This window comes from Pseudorca crassidens, chromosome 8 (genome assembly GCF_039906515.1).
Source record: "Pseudorca crassidens isolate mPseCra1 chromosome 8, mPseCra1.hap1, whole genome shotgun sequence".
Classification (NCBI taxonomy): Eukaryota; Metazoa; Chordata; class Mammalia; order Artiodactyla; family Delphinidae; genus Pseudorca; species Pseudorca crassidens.
Window position 1 is genome coordinate 105,031,103 of NC_090303.1, and position 18,782 is coordinate 105,049,884.

General features: G+C 50.8%; 1 long non-coding RNA gene and 1 other non-coding gene across 4 annotated transcripts in view; both read right to left on the bottom strand.

Annotated features, from left to right (window-relative positions):
- Positions 1-15,766, bottom strand: part of LOC137229511 (uncharacterized) — a 75,216-nt gene extending 59,450 nt beyond the window's left edge. For all 3 annotated transcript variants that reach the window (XR_010945730.1, XR_010945729.1, XR_010945731.1), the window contains exon 1: positions 15,445-15,766. This is a non-coding gene — a long non-coding RNA (uncharacterized lncRNA). The remainder of the gene's footprint in view (positions 1-15,444) is intronic.
- Positions 9,819-9,891, bottom strand: TRNAR-CCU (transfer RNA arginine (anticodon CCU)). The gene has a single exon. It is a non-coding gene; the product is annotated as a tRNA-Arg (tRNA).
- Positions 15,767-18,782: the final 3,016 nt, after the last annotated feature.

The window sequence follows — 18,782 nt, forward strand, 5'->3', positions numbered from 1 at the left end:
ATGGGAACTCAGTTTTGCCAAGAAAGGCCTGATGTGAAGGGATAAAACAGCTCCAGGAGAATACGCCGGATGGCTCTGGAACCTTGCGCTAACCTACAATGTAACCTGAATTACAGTTCAGGACTTCAGTCTGTTCAGAACTCATTTCCAAAATACGCAGCTGGCATCCTTTCCTTATTTCAGGCGTTTCCTTCCTTCCCTCCTTCTGGCTCCTGCGCTGCTTCTCACGGAGCCTCTCCCCTCCCTCCCCCTCCTCTCAAGTCTGAAGTCTGCAGGGCATGGGGGCCCGGGGGTCATGGTCGAGGCCGACGAATCCAGCCCTTCTCCACCCTGCCCTTCAGGGACCATGGGCTTTACCACGACATCGACAATAGTAGAGCCACGTTAAAGCTGCCGCAAGCTGAGGCTCTCGGCTCTAAAGCACGGGATAAAACTGACACACTTCCATTTCTGGGAGGCTTTCCATTAATCACTATTAACAGGTAAAGACTGTCAAAACAGATGAGCGATGTGCGCCACTGAGAACAACTCGTCAGTGGGAGCTTTGACATTTTAATCTTCATCGTTTCAATTGCTGGAGAAACGAGGCCAAGATAACCTAGAAATTGTAGGCACACGCACAGCATAGGTGGCAGCTCACCCGATGTGTGTGACCTGTGCACACGCGTGTGTGGGATTAACCAGCGCGCTTCCAAAAGGATCCTCGGGTCTGGACTGGAGGAGGTGCTATACGCAGAGCAGGGCTCCTCGTCCCTGGGCTTGTCCACGGCCCCAAAAGACGTGTATTTGCTATACTTTCCACAGGAGCACAAACTCTTGAAGCTGTGAGCTGTTAGCACACAACGTTTTAAAAGTCTGAGCCCTTTTAGGGCTCAGAGAGGATGAGGTGGACGGACTCACAGTGCAAGCAGAAAGTGCTGAGTTTGTGAAAGCATCATTGGATTTCTTCGTACAAACTGGTTCTGTCTAGTGGGCGCAGATCCCATGGTTTATGTGTCCTTTGAAATGTGGTACCGTCCTGTTGAAGGAAACACCTGCATTGATCGTTTTCCCCTTTTTAATGTCGGTATTGCCTTCGGCCTAAAAATGACAGGTTTAAAGACTGTCACTAGCCTAAGTTGCAAACAGATTATGTGTTGATATACTAAATGTTTTACCTTTAATTTTTGTTTCAGCATCTTTCTCTAAATGGGTATCAAACCACATTGAACCTATTTATTAAGGCTTCCCTCTGAAAGACGCCCTGGTGAGCGAGAGAAAACCTCTCTCCTTATCAGAGGCCAAGGGAGGCTCGTCCCGGCTGGAGGTGGAATGGGAGCCACGGGGCTGGGTTTGGGGCCAGGCAGCCCTGCCGGCGGTACCCCTCGCCCCCCAAACACATCCTGCGTCGCCCCACCCTGCTCACTTTCTCCTGCGGCTCCAGAAACGTGACTTCCTCCTTCCTGCCTAAAATCCTATCATTCTTAAAAAACCCTGCTGCTATGGGCTGAATAGTGTCCCCTTCCCCTAAATTCACATGCTGAAGCCCTAACCCCTGTTGTCTTAGAATGCGGCTGTATTTGGAGATAGAACCTTTACCGAGTTGATTAAGGTTAAATGAGGTCATGAGGGTGCGTCCCAATCCAACAGAACTAGTGCCCTTATGAGGAGAGGGTCGGCCACGTGAGGACACGGGGAAAGTGGCCGAGGAGAAGCCAGCCCTGCCCACATCTGGACCTCAGATTCCAGCCTCCAGGACTGGGAGACAATAACCCTCCTTGCTGAAGCCACCCGGTCTGTAGGTGCCGGTGGATCTAAGAAACAAATCCACTGGCTAAATGGCACTGCCCAGTGGTACCATCCCGGAGACAGGCCTGTCCAAGACACAGCGATGTCCCAGAGAGCATCTCCTAAGCACTATGGGGACCGCTGTCAGCCCCCTGCCTACCAGACCACTTTGAGGGCTGAAACTTACCTTTCCTAAGCCCAGCACCCTGCATGTTACAAGCGCTTGACTCCCAGGGGAGGCGGGGTGAAGAGGCCCAGCTCCACCTTCCACTTGAAGGCCAGCACCACCCCCCGCCTGGACCTGCTGTGGGTCCAGGACCTGCTGGGTCCCCCTGGCCGCCCCTACACTGGTCCCCTGGCTCAGGCCTCATCTCGACGTGCAGCTGGCGAGCTGTGAGGTGTGAACAGAAAGGAGGAAGCGCTGGGTCTGAGTTCCCTCTGCGTCTGCACGGCCGCAGCCGGCCGGGGGCACATGTCTCTCTGCTGCCAAGCGGCTTAAATGCTGGGGGACTGGGGGCTGTGGGGGAGAGGCCAGGCCAGACTCCCTCCAGCTCACTGACCTGGTGAAGGACGCTGGGCCAGAGCAAGGGAAGCGTCAGACACCAAGGCAACCACATCCCACAGATGCTATTCAAAACACAGAGGTGATTACAGAGTATCGAGTAGAGTTCCCTGTGCCACACAGTAGGTCCTTGTTGATGATCTATTTTATGTACAGGAGTGTGTGTATGTTAATCCCCATCTCCTGATTTATCCCTCTCCCCCTCCTTTCCCATCTGGCAACCCTACGTTTGCTTTTGAAGTCTGTGAGTCTGTTTCTGTTTTGAAAATAATATATGTATCACTTTGCTGTGCACCTGAAACGAACACGACATTGTAAATCAACTATACTCCAATATAAAATAAATAGATAAATAAATAAAACACAGAGGTGAAGCGTTTGACCAGTTTTAACCGCAGGGAAAGGACAGTTCAGCCAATCACAGCGTGACTTAATCTTAATTTAGGGCCCATTAGAAATGGAATCACCACGGCAGTGCATAAGTCAACGACTGTCCATTGATTAACCAAGTCTCAGGGAGTAATTATCCACCTCCCGAGGGTGGAGGCTTAGCGGAGTGTAACTTGCTGATTCATCACCCGTGAGCTCTTCTCTTTTTCTTGCCTTCTGTGGAGTGAGAGGGTCCCACTGAGGATAAAATCTACGAATGTAAAAGCAACTGTTCTGGAGCCAGACATGCAGACACGCCATTTTCCTGATCACTGATGCATTTGCCTGTAATTGTAATAGTGACGTGTTCAGCTGTGCCGTGTTTGTTGCCCCTTTGGAAGCCAGCTATCAGGAAGGTGTGTCAGGGCCGCCGGTCAGGAACACGGGGGTTCTGAGTGACTCCACCATCAGGCTGCTAGTTCCGAGGCAGGACGGCGCAGGGCGAGAACGTTTTCTCCTGTAGCCTCACTTTTTCTCCTCTCTCTCTCTCTCTCTCTCTCTCTGTCTCTCTCACACACATACACACACACACACGCACATGCACGCTCCTGCACACACACACACACACACACACACACACATTTCCTTTCCATTGGATAAGAAGTAGAGAAGTAGGCTAATCTTCTCACAGGCGAAAGCTCGCTCTCAAAGTCTAAAGCAAAGTTATCAGTGGAAAAATTTGCTTTCAGGTGTCTTCTGGGTTGTGGGCAACAAGACACTCCCCCAACACGCCCCCTGACCTCCGGCCTTTGCTCCCTGGCAGACACCTCAGTAACGGTGCTTCCACTTCCACCCCTGGTGTCATTGTTTTCTGTCCGCTGAGTGGTGACTGTCGGCTCAGAGCCATGGAAGCGTCGAAGCCTTTCCTGGGGGAGGTCAACCTATGAAGCCAAATAGCGGTGCCCAGGAGGGTGTGAAGCAGATGCAAGGCGCCTGGGCACCTGGGTAGCTCAGTGGCGGGAGGCTCCCAAGGCTTCTAGAAGATGAGGGGGAGACTCTCCAGCCAGCACAAGCGCTGGGGCAACTTTCTAGCCGCTGATTTCCACTGGCAAGCGTGCAGGTCTGCATGGAAAGTCATTAATTATCTCCCACTTAATCATCTATTTTAAGAGTTTCTGTGGGTTGGATAATTAAAGATACAGGATTTTATAGGGATTACTGGAGGACATAAAATCCCCAGCCATGTGCCCAGGCTGACAGCATTTGTCTCAAGGCTTTTCGAATCTGTCTCTAATTGTGACAGAGCATCCCAGGCTTCCTCTGAGGCTGGCCTCCGACCTCCCTAGTCTCTTGCTGCCTTCAGAACCGCTCCTGGGCTCACAGAGGTTCTCAGGAAAAGCCCTCGAGTGTCTCTGCTCTCATGTGAGGGTTCGAATGCAAGCACAGGGTATAGGCAACTCCTCCGTCGCCAAGACCAGATGAAGACCGCCGAACAGCAGGAAAGCCTGGCGGGGTTCTGTTCTCCTCTGAAGGGGGAGAGGCAGGCGGATCCTGGTGGGGCAGCAACTTTCAAACATGGTCTTTGGTGGCCCCAGCCCCCCGTTCATGCCCTTGTGGAATCTCTTGCCCTTGAGTGCGGGCTGCACCTAGCGACTGGCTTTGACTAAATAAAATAAGGCAAAACTAACGGGGTGTCACTTGTGTGATTAGATTACAAAAGACTGCGACTTCCACCCTGGCGGCGTCCTCTCCGTCAGCTGCGAGGCTTCAGTAAAGCAAGTGGCGAAGCCGTCACGACGGCCCGGAGGAGCTGAATCCCACCAGCAACCAGGACGGGGAGCCCGGCAGCGATCGTGCCCAGGGGAGCCTTCAGATGAGACGCGGTCCCACGCAGCTCCTCGACCACAGCCTCGTGAGGCCTTGGACCCGACCAGCTCAGCTGGGCCCGGACTCCTGCCCCACAGGAACTGCGAGACGGCAAGCGCTGCGCTTTCAAGCCACTAATTCTGTGGTAATTTGTTACACAGCAACAGATGATTAACGCGCTCAAACTGACCAGAGCCTGTGACTGTAATGAATCTTTACACTTTTCAACATGATTATTTTTCAGAGGGAGGAACTTCTCGGTGTAAGTGTGACATGCTCAGCAATAAATACTGAACCCCAGTTTCCACTGTTGACAAAGAGGAGAATGCCTCTATTGAAACCAAGACATTTCTCATCCGTTCATATCTGTTAATCATTTGCTCAATCTTGTTAATCATTTACCCAATTTATGGGTCCCTCAATTTCTCAGAATCCTCTATTTTGCCTGGTACTTGCAAATAGGCTGCTTCTTGTCTTATTTATACCACTAGAGGCAAAGAAAGGAGAGGAAGCTCAGCTCAAACCTCTTCTAGCCATCAGGGATTCTGACAGGCTTAGACCATCGTGTAGAATATGAGGAAAATACTGGTCAGCAAGATGTGCAGCAAAGGTGAGAAGGCAGGTGCAAAGCAGAGAGAGAGGAGTTGAAAGACACCAAAGAGATTCAGTCCCTCCTGATTCACTGGGGGCTGGGCCTGCTGGAATCTTGGAGGAATGATGCCCTTTTCATAAGCCCAGGGTTCCACGGCCAGGCTCTTCTGGTCCAGCTGGGAAGGGGAGCTGGTGCAGAAGGCAACAACAGTTTGACCTGACAGCTCATTCCCTCATCTACAGATCATGAAATTCAGGCTACAGAAGAATCGCGTCTGAGAACTTCGCTTCAAAATATACAAAAGTAGTGAAAACAACAGGCTTCTGCTTACTCATTTTCAGGTGTTCCTATATTACTGGAACTCCAATAATGTAAATACAGTTGTCTAAACAGAGCAATCCTTAGAGGCCTGCCGACAGCAGAAATATGTCCCACAGAACCTAAATTGTGCAAGGCAACCCCCCCCAAAGGAAAAGCACCCGATTTCACAATACAACCGGCTTTTAAAATATAGTTTGTTCTTTTTCTTGTATTTTTTGCTTTATCTTTTTTTAAAAAAGCATGATCAATATCTTCTCTGTCTTCAACTATCCTGCGACGTTCTGGAAAAGAACTGGCAACCGGGAGGTGAGTTATAAATCCTGGCGTCTCCCTGAGGCGTGTCGCAGGCCGCTGCTCTTTGGACCGTCGAGCACAGGTCTGCTGTTTCTGCACGATTACGAGACAGTCCTTGGATCCTCCTTGTGTTTTCTGAAATCCCGTAAGTATATGTAAACCTGCACGGAAGACCCTCCAACGGACCCTCGTTGACGCTCCATCTGCGCGCTCACGTGGCTGCGTCCATCCTCTCGCGGAGCTTGGCTCGCGCTGGCACGTGTTGCTGAGAACTCAAGTTCAAGCTTTCCTGCGCTGTGACTGGGATTGCCTTGTGAAGCACGACGCTCTGCTCGTGCGTGGCCACAGAGAGAAACCAGGGAAGAATCAGGAGACGAGAGCTAACTCAAGGATTCGACTGAGGCAGAGAAGAAATGCAAGAGCAGACAGGGTCACAGGGTCAGCTCGGTGTCCAGGAGAGTCCACTGCAACCCTGAAAAATGGCTTTACTGGGCCACAGAGGAAGCAGGGTAGGAGGGGTCCCAGGCAGGCTGGAGGGGTCCAGTGAGGAGGACAACAGATGTTGGCTTCCGGGTTTTTCAGGACTGACAAAAAAATAAGAATAAGACAGAAGCCAATTCTGCTTTGAGGGGATTCGACAAACCAGATGAACCTGACCTTCGGTTCCAAGGCCTCTTGAGGAGCTTGGAGGATGAGGGACAAGCTGAGGCAGGGGATTTAGGAGGAGCTACTCCCACAAACGTTTACTGTCCTTTTACCAAACGACTTCAGATGAATTAGGAAAAGCACCTCCTGTAAGACTCGACATTTTCCATCTCGTGCAGGAGGGGGCGAACATATCTCCCATGAGTTTTCAAAACCATAAGCCATCCTCAGACATTCTCAGGTTTGCGTTTCAAATTCACAGGACCAAGACGGTCCATGAACTCTCAAGCCAAGGTTCTGGCTGACTGTGACCTGGACTCCGTAACACAGCCAGGCGTCGGAAGAAGCCACTGAGAGACCAACCTTGACACCAGGCCTCAGAAAATGCCCACAGATGAAATCCCAATATATGTGAGCTCACACTCAAAAATGCACAAGGAGGGAGTCGCCATGAACAAGACACCACAGAAGGGGCTCACACAGAGCGTCACCTCTGCACAGACTCCGCTGACTGGGATTCCCAGACACATGACTGCTCCGTTCGGTACGGAAGGATGTTGGGTGAGCCCAGTGGTCGTATGAGGAGTGTTAAGGAGTGTTCCATATATACCTGGAAAGTACAGCTGACAAGCACTGTGGACTGAGTGCACGTGGGATGAGAAAGACTGAACTCAGAGGTGATGGTAAGGGTTTGGGCCGAGCATCTGGAAGGATGGACTTGCCATTTCTGAGTGGGGAGACAGCAGAAAGGAGGCGACTCAGGAGTGAGGGGCGGTCAGGCCTCTGGGCCGCCGTGTCTGCACGACGTGCCTGCCGGACACACAAGTGGTGATGTGGGGAACACAGACCACAGGGGACACTTGGGGTCGGCATATGGGTTTCAGACATGGTTTTTATCATCTTCAGCATGTAGTACTAAAGCCATGGGACCAAGTGAGGTCACTAAGAGAGCAAATGTACATGCAGGAGAAATGGACCAGAGTGGTTCTGGGAAAAGGCAACTTTCAGGCACCGAAAGATGAACAGAAACTATCAAGGGAATCTGAGGACTCGGCAGTTTGGAGACGGTTGTTGCCATAAGGAAGAGCAGTGTCCCTGGAATGGGGAAGGGCAGAAGGCGGATTAGAGTGGATTTAAAAGAAAGTGGGAGAAAAGGAAGATTAGGACAAGGCGAGGAAAGTGTTTTGCAGAGTTCTGCTATAGGTGAGAGCAGAGCGGCAGCCGCTGAAGGCTATGTGGGGTAAAGGGATTTTCTTGTTAGGATGCAAGAGGGGAGAGCATATATGGCTGCATATGCTGATGGCAAAGATCCTACGAGGGATGAAAAACGCTGATGGAGAACAGAGATGGGGCAGCGGCTCTGTGGCTGAGCAGGGGAGAAGGGCTTTCGCGTACAAGCAGGGGGTTGACCTTGGGTAGGAGGCAGGACGTGTGATCCCAGATCTCAGGGAGAAGGTGGTTATATGCGTACAGATCCCCTTAGGCTGGGCTGCAGTGTTGGGAGCGGAGAGGAGGGTTCGAGATAAAAGAAGAAAAGGCCAAGGAGTCGTCCAGGGCAGCGGGAGGGTGGAGTGATCAGGAAAACACGGTAGGGTTGTGGGACGGCCCTTGAAGTTCATGGTCATGACCCCAGGCATGCGTCAGGAGCTGGAGGTGCCAGAGGCACAAAGCAGAGAACAGAACCGGCCCAGACAGGAAGCCCGGTGGGGAGCAGCTCAACGGGGATGGACGGTCATGAGATCACATAAGGGAACAGGGAGAGCAGAGCCACGTGGGAGGTTGCACGGAGCTGAAAAGATCTGAGACTTGAAAGAAGGACAAGGGAGCCCTCTTGACACACGCACACTGGTCCCCACGAAGAGAAGTCAAGTAACAGAACATAAAAATATTTCCAGATGTAACTTAACTTCCCAGGAACAAAGCAAATCTGGACCCTACATCTGAAATGTCGCACAAAAGCTAGGCAAGCAATGACATATCGCAAAAGGTTAACAAAGAGAAGATGTGATAAATGCCCAAAGCACGACCTAAACTAGGCACCCCAGTATTACCACACACCCGTGGGTTAAGCAAAACAAATACGATAAACTCCTGTATTTAAAGGAAAAGATGACACCACGGAAGCACACCTGCAACAGTGATTCGGAAATCTTGAAAGTAAAAGGATGGGCAAAAAATACCAGGCAGATCCAGTTCACGTTAAAAAAGAAAAAAAAGAGAAAACCTGCAAAAATCACCAGGACTATTCTGCAGAAGAGGAAGGGGTGAGAACTCATCTTTTTAGATGCTATAACCCCTGTACAGCTGCAGCTATTCAAACTGTATTATATTGGAACATCAATAGATAAACAGGTCAATGTAACGGAATAGAAAGTCCACTAGCAGGACCAAATATATAAAGAATTTAATGAAGAGCAAAGGTAGAATTTCTCCAGTGTTGCGGTGACTGGGTTGCCATCTGGGAAAAAAAGAAAGTTAGAGAGCGCTTCTCACTCCTCACACAAATATAAGTTCCAAAATATAAAAAGTGTTACAAGTAAAACCCAAACTATAAAAATATTATAAGGAAACACGGGGTGAATGTTTTCAATCTCAGAGTATGGAAGGCCTTTCTAACTGTGACACAGAATTCAGAAACCACAGAAAGTGGGAAATCCTACTCAACAAATATAAAAACAATGATCTTTGGAAGGAAAACTTAAAAATACAGTCAAAAGACAAACTAGGGAAGTAAAAAATATTTGCGGAACATATCATAGAAAAAGAGATAATTTTTGATCTACAAAGTTTTTTCAAAAAGAAAAAGTCAAAGAACACAATAGAAAAAAAACCAACAACACAATAGAAAAAAATGGTCCTTTTTTTAAACATGCAGAAAAAAAAATCCAAAGAGCTCTTATGCATGTTAAAAGAAACCCAGTATCACTCAGAGGAAGGGAAATGTGAATTAAGACTATAATGAAATAAGTTTTAAGGCCTGTCAGTTCGGCAAAGAGCAAAGCACCTGATTACATATTAGTTGGTGGAAGATGGGGAAGCAGGCCCGTCTGCGACTGTCACTACAGTCACAGTGTAAATGGATACAGCGTCCAGGGGAGAAAACGTGGTAGTATCTATAAACCTTAAATTCTCTTACACATTTCACCCAGCAATTCCACTTCTAGGAATTTATCCTTCACACGAGAATGGCATATATACAAATCTCCTCAATTCAGCACTGATTTTAACTGCAAAACATTGAGACCAGCATAGGACACAGGTTCAGCAAACGTTACAGCTATGCAGTGAGATACTGTGCCGATGTTTAGGAGAACGACACAGCCTTAGATGCCTTATATGAAACAAAGTTCCATTATAATTGTTAGTCTTTTTTTTTTTTGGCTGCAGTATGCAGGCTCTTAGTTCCCCGACCAGGGATCGAACCCATGCCCCCTGCGTCAGGAGCGCAGAGTCTTAACCACTGGACCACCAAGGAGTCTCTATAATTGTTAATTAATTGTTAATGCTACCATCTAAGAAAATCTGCAGGACATATTGGTAGAGAAGTATATATAAATTTATATTTATGTACATACTATAGAGAACAGTATAGAGGTTCCTTAAAAAACTAAAAATAGAGCTACCCTATGATCCTGCAATCCCACTCCTGGGCATATATCCAGAGGAAACTCTAGTTCGAAAAGACGCATGCACCCCAGTGTTCACAGCAGCACTATTTACAACAGCCAAGACATGGAAGCAACCTAAATGTCCATCGACAGATGAATGGATGAAGAAGATGTGGTGCATATATACATTGGAATATTACTCAGCCATAAGAAAAGAATGAAATAATGCCATCTGCAGCAACATGGATGGAACTAGAGATTATCATACTGAGGGAAGTAAGTCAGAAAAAGAAGTATCATCCGATATCACTTATATGTGAAATCTAAAAACAAACGATACAAATGAACTTATTTACAAAACAAAAACAGACTCACAGACATAGAAAACAAACTTATGGTTACCAAAGGGGAAAGGGGGTTGGGGGGGAAGGACAAATTAGGAGCTTGGGATTAACAGATGCACACACTACTATATGTAAAATATATAAACAAGGTCCTACGGGGATGGACGGTCATGAGATCACATAAGGGAATGGGGAGAGCAGAGCCACGTGGGAGGTTGCACGGAGCTGAAAAGATCTGAGACTTGAAAGACTTGTACCTAGAGCACAGGGAACTATACTGAACATTTTACAATAACCTGTAAGGAAAAAGAAGCGGAAAAAAAAGAAGTATACGTATATGGGGAAAAAAGAGTGTGTGTGCGCGCGCACGCCCGTGTGCCCACGTACGTGGAAGGGTCCAACAACACAGTTCCAGGGAGGGGACCAGGTGATGGGGGTCAGGAGTAGAGGGGAAGTTCTTCTCACTCTCTATTTTTCATAATTTAAAATTCTGTACCTAGGCACATGCTACTTTAAAAACGCTCAAAATACAAATTAAGCTATTTTTGAGAAGTGAGTCCATCAGAATTTCTGGCGGCAGGAGGTTCTGCATCCTGGTTGAGTGTTCAGAGATTCTGGACGAGTGCGGCCTAATCAAATCACTGTGTCACAGAACATAACCAAGCCTGGACTGGGTTCAAGTCAAGCTCGCTTTTAAGTGGGGCTGAGCGGCCCCTCCACTAAGTGATGGTCACATGCATGTCGTAATCAACTGTTGGCCAAAGCAGCTGGGACCCACCTTAGAGGAATAACAAACACCCTCTTCTGTCCTACATTTTCTGTAAATTTAGGACAGATCTCTGAGTGACAGGGCACCTTGAGCAGAGTCCTACCTCCGTAGGGGGGACGGGGGGAGGTTGTATTTTTTATAACTTCTCCCCGTTTGCTATTCTGACATCTGTCTCTCAAGCTAAATGAACTTCCTTTCTATTGAGAGAATGCTTGCTGACGCAACCCCTGGGGCCCCTCACGAAGTCTCTGTGTCTTTGCTTTCCAGGTATCTGCCCTCTTGAGCCAAACCACCGTCCTGTGTGATGGGAAGAGCAGTCACTGTGGCTTCCCTCAGGAAGTCTCTGGACCACTCTTGCTTTTCACTTAGTCTCAGATGAGGCAGATGAATGAGAAAGTCATGCCCCCAGTAAAGCCCCTATAAGGTTTCTGTGATTGTTTCAAGGTAGCTGTGAACACGAGTGAAAACACGGGTAAACTAAAGCTTTTGGACGGACTGTAAATGTTCCTGGTGGCCAAGGATAAAACTAGAAGCTGGCTCGGCATCATCTGTGTCTTCAGTACGTTGTCACAGGTCGATGGACGGGCAGGTGTGGGCTTGAGGGGGCGCTGGGATGGAGCTGGAAGGCTCTTCGGGCACCAGGTCAGGACACCCGGCGGCTGGACCCGCTGCGGGTGGGACGGGCTGGGTGACCCCGTCCATTCCGGGTGTTTCCCTGTTATCCCTCCATTAAGCCCAAACCACAGAGTGCTGCCCCCTCTCCACCTTCCTTCTCTCCTTTAGAATTGCTTTTACTGAATTCCGTTGCACTCTGTCCCTGTCCCTTTGTGGGTGCGGTGACAACCCTGTGCAAACCAAATAGGCGGTTTTATGATGACGCTGGCATTGGGGGTGGGCATGGGAAGGCAGGCTGGCATTCGGCGCCCTCTCCCCAGCCCCAGGGAAAGGTCCCTGACAACCTGTCCTTCACTGAGCAGCTGGGGTGACGCTGGCCTCAGAAAAGGGGAACCTGGGAAAATGCCACCGTCTCTTTCTATTTTGGCTGTTAGTGCATCAGAACTCAACCTCTGACCCTGACCTAAAGATTGTGTAAGATCTATGACATATTTCTGTGTCCTGCCCTGACGCTTCCCCTTATCTGGAAACGCGAGTGTGTGTGCACACCTGCACCCACGCAGACACGACGCACACATACTCCTTAAGGCATTTTTCAATTAAAAATGATCTGCCGTTTTTGGGGAAATGTGGGGTTTTAGTTACATGAGGACATGTCCCCATGTCCCTTGTCCCCAGCCCCATACTCTGTGGCCCACATTACAAGGAGGGCTGGGGAGGGACTGGGCGACAGAGCTCCAATCTTCCACCACGAGACCCGGAACCCAGACAGGTGCCCTCGTGGTTCAGGTGAGGGGAGAGCCCCGCAGTCCAAGAGCAGCGGGCGAATGCAAACACGCCTTTCCTGAGCCCGAGGAAGCAGATGCTGGCCGGGGACCAGGCGGCTGTTCTTGCTGAGTCTGAAGAATCCCTTCAAGAGCTGGTAATGAGAGATGCCAAAGCCCGCACTGATTACAGACTGCGGCAGAATGCAAACGACAAAGGGGACGGCGCTGGGGAAGCAGCGCGGTGCGACCACAATGCAGATGGGGAAGGGAAGGGCTGGATCGGGGCAGGGAGACCCTCCGAGATGGACGTGGGCCCGGGGGGGGCAGAAGGCCCCCGGACAGAGGGGCGTGCGAGGTTCCCGCCACACAGGGGAGGTTCGCACGAGGGTCCAGACCATCACGCGTGGGGAGGGAGAGGGCCTGGCACCAGGAGCGGTCTCAGCCTGCCAGGCATGGGGGAGGGGTCTGAGGAAGGTACGACCACCGCCTACAGGGCCAGGGGGTCTGCGAGAGGACAGGAAAGAAAACACTTGGGTTTCTGCCTTGCAGATGTTGCCGGGGTGCTAATGCCGGTCCCAGGGGAGCTCGCAGGGCCCTTCAGGAGAATGTTTTGGGCGGGAGGCAGGGAAAACGAAGGAGAAAGTCAGACAGAGGCAGGGTGGCCCAGCGGGAAGGGCCTCAGGAAAGGGGATTCGGGTCTCTATCCACTGCGACCATCCCCTGAATGACTCGCCCATCGACAGACAATAAACACAGACATGTTTCCAGCAGCTCTGACATCCCAGGCGGGCTCCCTGCTCTACAGTGCCGGAATACAAATGTTCATACTGACACTGATGGAGATGCTAACACCAATACTAACACTAATACTGGTATTGGTACCGATGTAACACTACTGTGTACGCGCATACTGACAGCTAATGTTCATGCCGACATTGACCCTTATAACTGTAGTAACGTTCACGCTAATGCTCTCACCAACGCTCATCCTGGTGCCCGTACTGACCCTGGTACTGGTGTTGATGCTATACCCAAAGTAATCCCAATAGCTAATGCTAATACTAAGGCCTATGCTGAAACTATAGTAATACTAATTTATATTAACTAATTAATATTAACTATATTAATACTAAGAGCTAATGCTAATATTAACGCACACTAGCATCAACACCACTGCTAGTGCTAACGAACCCGCGTGCTAACCACGGCTAACCCTAACATAGTCACGCGTTAGCTATTAGCACTACTAGTAAATAGCTAATGTGCTTTACAAGTGTGAAAGCATTTAGTCTCCATGACAGCCCACGACAGGGCATATAACTATTATCACCCCCAATTCATCGATGAGCAAGGGGGACACAGAGGGGTGGCAGCGTGAGGGAACACCCGGAAAGGGGCTCTCGGGCGGTGCAGGGGGCAGCGACACGGCCAGGGTGCCCTTGAGCCCCAGCCCATCTTCCCGCGTGGACAGGCCCAAGGCCTTCCCAGGGTGTCCTCACATTATGAAAACAGCAGCTGCACATAGGGGAGGAGGCACGTAGCCCGGAGCCCATCCTGCGGCTTTTGAGCTCCTGCCCTGACCCCCTCCCGCTCTGCTGGGGCCACTGACCAGAGCCTCTCGGGACCCACCCCGATCGGCCACTTTGTCTGGGAACCTTTTGGCACATGAGTTAACATGTCACTGGGTTAACTTATATTTACAACTTCATAAAACTGAAATACAAAAAAACAAGAAAGGCAACCAGAAATAAGAATCATGGCACCTGGCTTGGAAGGACCATTCAAACGCAGGCTTCAGCCGCTCTCAGGTCCCTTGACAACTTCACACATAAACAGACCAGGCCACCTGGGCACTCAGGGTGGGCATGTTGGCACCGTCTGGAGCAGCTGAGCCCCCGTGAGCCAGTCTGTCCAGGTGGGACGACAGAGAGCCGGCCAAGGGCCCTTTGAAGATCACCATGGAGACAAGCTCAGGTAGGAGAGCGACTCCGGGACCCGGTGCCCCTTCCCCAAATCGACTCCCCACTCACCTCCAGTTAACAGCGCCTGATCCCTTGGCGGGAGAGGTTCACTTCTTACTCGGAACGTTTGGGCCACAATAAAATGCTACGTTTATGTGTGAAGTTGTTGAATCTACAGACCTGTCTATTCATCTGGTAGGAAAGGCATAGCCTGGAGTCTCTGAGCTGCCCTCCGGTTCCCCAGGGAACACCTGATGGGGACACTCGGAGGAGAGCGAGGGCCAGGATGGGGGCTGGGCTGGGGGACAGCACACCTGCTTCACACTCACCAGGGAAAAGACAAAACAAAACGGAAACTCGCATTTTGCTGGGGGGAGGTAAGGAGAAAATCATTGGAGACGGTGACCTTGCTTTCATAGCAAACCCCAAACGGGGGGTGGGGGGCAGGAAGTGCGCCCCGGGATGCTGCCCTGGGGCCGCGCGAGGCCGGATCCCTGGTTCCTGGGCACTGGGGGACAGGCGTCAGCCCTGCAGCAGCCGGACCTCACCTGGCTCCCCAGGAGCACGAGGGTCCCTAATTGTCGCGGACACTCAGCCCTTCCACAGCATGTCCGGGGCGTGGGGGGCACTTGGGACGCTGGCTGGCCCAGGCAGCCACTGTGGCTTCAGCCCACTTGTCCACATGTCTCCATCTGCTCCCCCCGGAGGATGGGAGTTGGTTCATGCCAAGCGCAGGGTGGGGGCCGCCAAACGGGGCTCTTCCTGCGCACAGGGAAGAGCGGATGGGAGGCGGCTCTGCCTGTCCGGCCTCCCGCTGGCCCCTGACCCCAGCTGAGGTCACGGTCACGTCACCCCCTCCGCCCAGGCTCAGAATCGGCCCCCATCCCCGAGAGCCGCTCTGCTCCTCGAGGGCGAGCGCCTGGCCCCGTGTGTGTCTGTGTGTCTGTGTCACTAGCGGACCCACCTGACGAGGGGGGACACTGGCTCCCTGATGACCGTCTGTCGGGGCCCACGTGGGAACAGCCTCCACCCGAGGAAGAGGCCGGGTTCTCACCCCCAAATGTCCACGAGACGCTGGTCCGCACAGGCACTGAGAAAGCGCTGCGTCATCGCTCCCTGTTCCTGGATGCTGTAGCAGCACAGCGTTCAGTACCCACGTCCCGGAAAAGTTTCTGCAGGGAGGAGAGCACGGTTTCACTCTTCCTGAGGTGAAAGAGTTCATTTTGGGTAAGCCACGCCACCCAGCCTAATCCGCTGGGGCTGTAACTGCGCTGATACTGACAAGGGACTCTTTTCCTCAGTCATGATTTAGGTCACAGCTCCCTCAGATTGGCTATTGCCATGGCAACCAGAGCCTCTGCCTTTGCACAGGGACGTGTAATACTATTCCTCTAGGTAAAGGAACACGCAGAATCCTATAAAAGATGCCCAGCTGACACGAGCACGGCCACCCCTGCACCCTCAGCCCCCAAAGAAGAAGTGTCAACACCATCTCACCTTGCTCAGGACCCGTTTCACTTCCTAAAGATTAAAATGTTAAAAGCCATCACTTTCCTGGGGGGCTCCTGGAACTAAATATAGCCCGTGTTCCATAAGGTCTTGGAAAAATCAAATTAATGTAAGATTATCAAGGCTCAGAGCACGTGTCTCTTCCCCGTGGTTTGTTGAGGTCTCTGAGTGAACTTGGGGAGGAAGAAAACCCCCAGCTGTCAGGGCCCTCCCCGCAGCCTGGGGTGCACGCCCCCCCCCCAGCTGAATTATGAAGGGCTCCCTGTTCAGCCGGTGGTGACGGAGCCCCGTGCTGCTCACCTGGGGCGTCATACTCAAAGGCGTCTAGCAGTTACCTGGCTGCTGCCAGGAAGCCCTCACTGAGCAGTTCACGTGATGCACACCTGGAGGTTTAGGGACCACAGCCCAACACCGCCCCCCCACCCCGGGAACCGCCTCTCCTGCAGCCCCACCGAGAACCCGCGTCTGTGCGAGCGCATCCCAGCCCAAACCTCGTGTTCCATTTAGAAAACATGGAACAGGTCCACAAAGACTGCCTGATGGGTCTGGCACGTGGGGCCCCAAGAAACACCTTCCAGAGAGCAGGAAGGTGACGTCAGGGATGCGAAGGACTTGGGGAAAGGTGGCTCCCGGGGGCTGACGAGAAGGCACTGATGGGATTCCCAGTAACGTTTACCACATGCTCATTCGTAACAGCCCCATAATAAGGTACAGTTACCTTCATCTCTGTTTTAGAAACGGAAGTGCAGAGAGGCACGTAGGTAAGCTAGCAACACTAACTTGATGCCCCAGAGCGCCCAGAGGTCAGTCAGTGCTGGGAGAATTCTGAGACAGCTCAGGATTCCTGCCCTGGTGTACACGCCCCATGTGGTCCGCTCTCCTCCACTGCCTGTAACCATGATGGGCGTCCCTCTGGGATTAGGTTTTCTTTTGTGGCAAAGGAGATGGGACAGGGCAGATGTAATCAAGGCCCCAATCCAGCTGCCAAAGGGAGACTGTCCCGGGTGGGACTGGCCTGACCTGGTGAGCCCAGGCCGACCCTGAAGAGGTAACTTGAAGTCAGGGAGCCTCTGACTGACCTTAAAGAAGCAAAGTGCCCAGAGTCCCACAGCTGAGAGGAAGTGAATCCTGCCACCAATCACGTGATCTTGGGCAGGACCCCATGCCCCACATGAGACCCCCAGCCTGGCCCAGACCCTTGAGCTCAGCCTCCTGAGGCCCAGAGCAGTGTCCAGCCGAGCTGAGCCCAGACTCCCGACCGGCAGAAACAGTGAGATCAAAAGTGTGTGCCGTTTTCAGCGGCATGGTGTGTGGTCGTTTGTTACACCGCCACGGAAAACAAACACATCGGGCCTGACACCAAAGTGCACGCTCTTAGGACTCCGATTTAACTGCTCCCCTCAGTCTGGGACTTTCCGCAAATTGGGGTGGCCCCTTGATGAAGCATCTGCCCTGCCGTGTGATGTGCTCCGTGTTTTTGAAGACAGTTAAGAGAGGCTAAGAGACAATCTTGAACTTCTATGGAAAGAACATGGCAGTGGGAAGATTAGAGCATCTCCAGGGTACTATTTAATTCAGGTTTTATGTTACTTTTGAGAACTACCATATAATGATAATTTATTCATTTGAGAAACTCAACTTCATGGCTCCAACCCTTCCTATGATATTGACGCACCGGAAGTCAGGAAGCTTAGAGGCTAAGCTAGACCCCAGCTCCTAAGACAGGTTGACAGGTTGCTCGATGAATATTCTTCAGTGCTTGTATTAGTCAGCTTTGCTGCAATAACAAACAGCCCCCAGATCTCAGTGACTTGTCTTCCTTAGGTTGTGTTGGCTGCTGTGGCTCTTTCCTATGCCTTTTCATTCTGGGATCCAACCTGAAGGAGCAGCCCCACCCCACCCCATCCTGGGACACATGGTTCTTATCACCTGGGCAAGAGCAAGATGTCCAAAGCCCACCAACTCCCACCTACATGCCACTGGCCCAGTGGGGTAGGGGGCTTATCCCACCTGCAGGAAGACTCCGCACATCTCTCAGGAATACAAAATCCTCTAACGGGGAGTGTGAACAGTCACTTGGGGACCACATTGCTGACAACAATATGTTTACAAAACTGCATGTGTCATTAATTCAGTGACTAGACTTTCCTGACTTCACTGTAAATTTAATTACAAATATTCTTACACAATCTTTCTGTAATTTCCATTCATAGTCATTTTCATGGATTGACTGACCTTAAGGTTAATTTAGAATACTCAATTCCTATTTCTGCTTTTTTATTTACCTTTTCACATTTCCCAAGTGTTGAAAACTGCCAGGGATTCCTTATAACTTTAACACGGTCATAATGCTAATTTGAAAGTTTTAAGGGCATCTACTCTATAATGATAGAGGGCCATGATCCAGAAACCTCAACTAGCTCAAGTCGCTGAGAACTCCAAGGAAGCGAAGACAGCCCCTGGGCAAGCAAAGCTGAGGTCGGAGATTCCCTGCCCCAAGTTCACACACTTGACTGTAAGAGAAGCTTTCACAGGCTTTATTCAGACCCTCCATAATTTCATTCTACCGAGAAACAAAACAAGGTTCATTGTCCTGTTTCCTCCATTACAACAGAACTACAGTGAATTAGGAAAGAAGGCAGGGCCGGGGCAGACCATAAGATAGATCATCTACCAACAGGTTAACAGTAAGAAAAGAGAAAAAACTGTAAAAAGTAGCTTCAAGACTCAGAGAGCAAAGTGTCTGAGATCATCTCACATACAGGAAGGTAGCCCTGTGGCTTCCACTGCCAA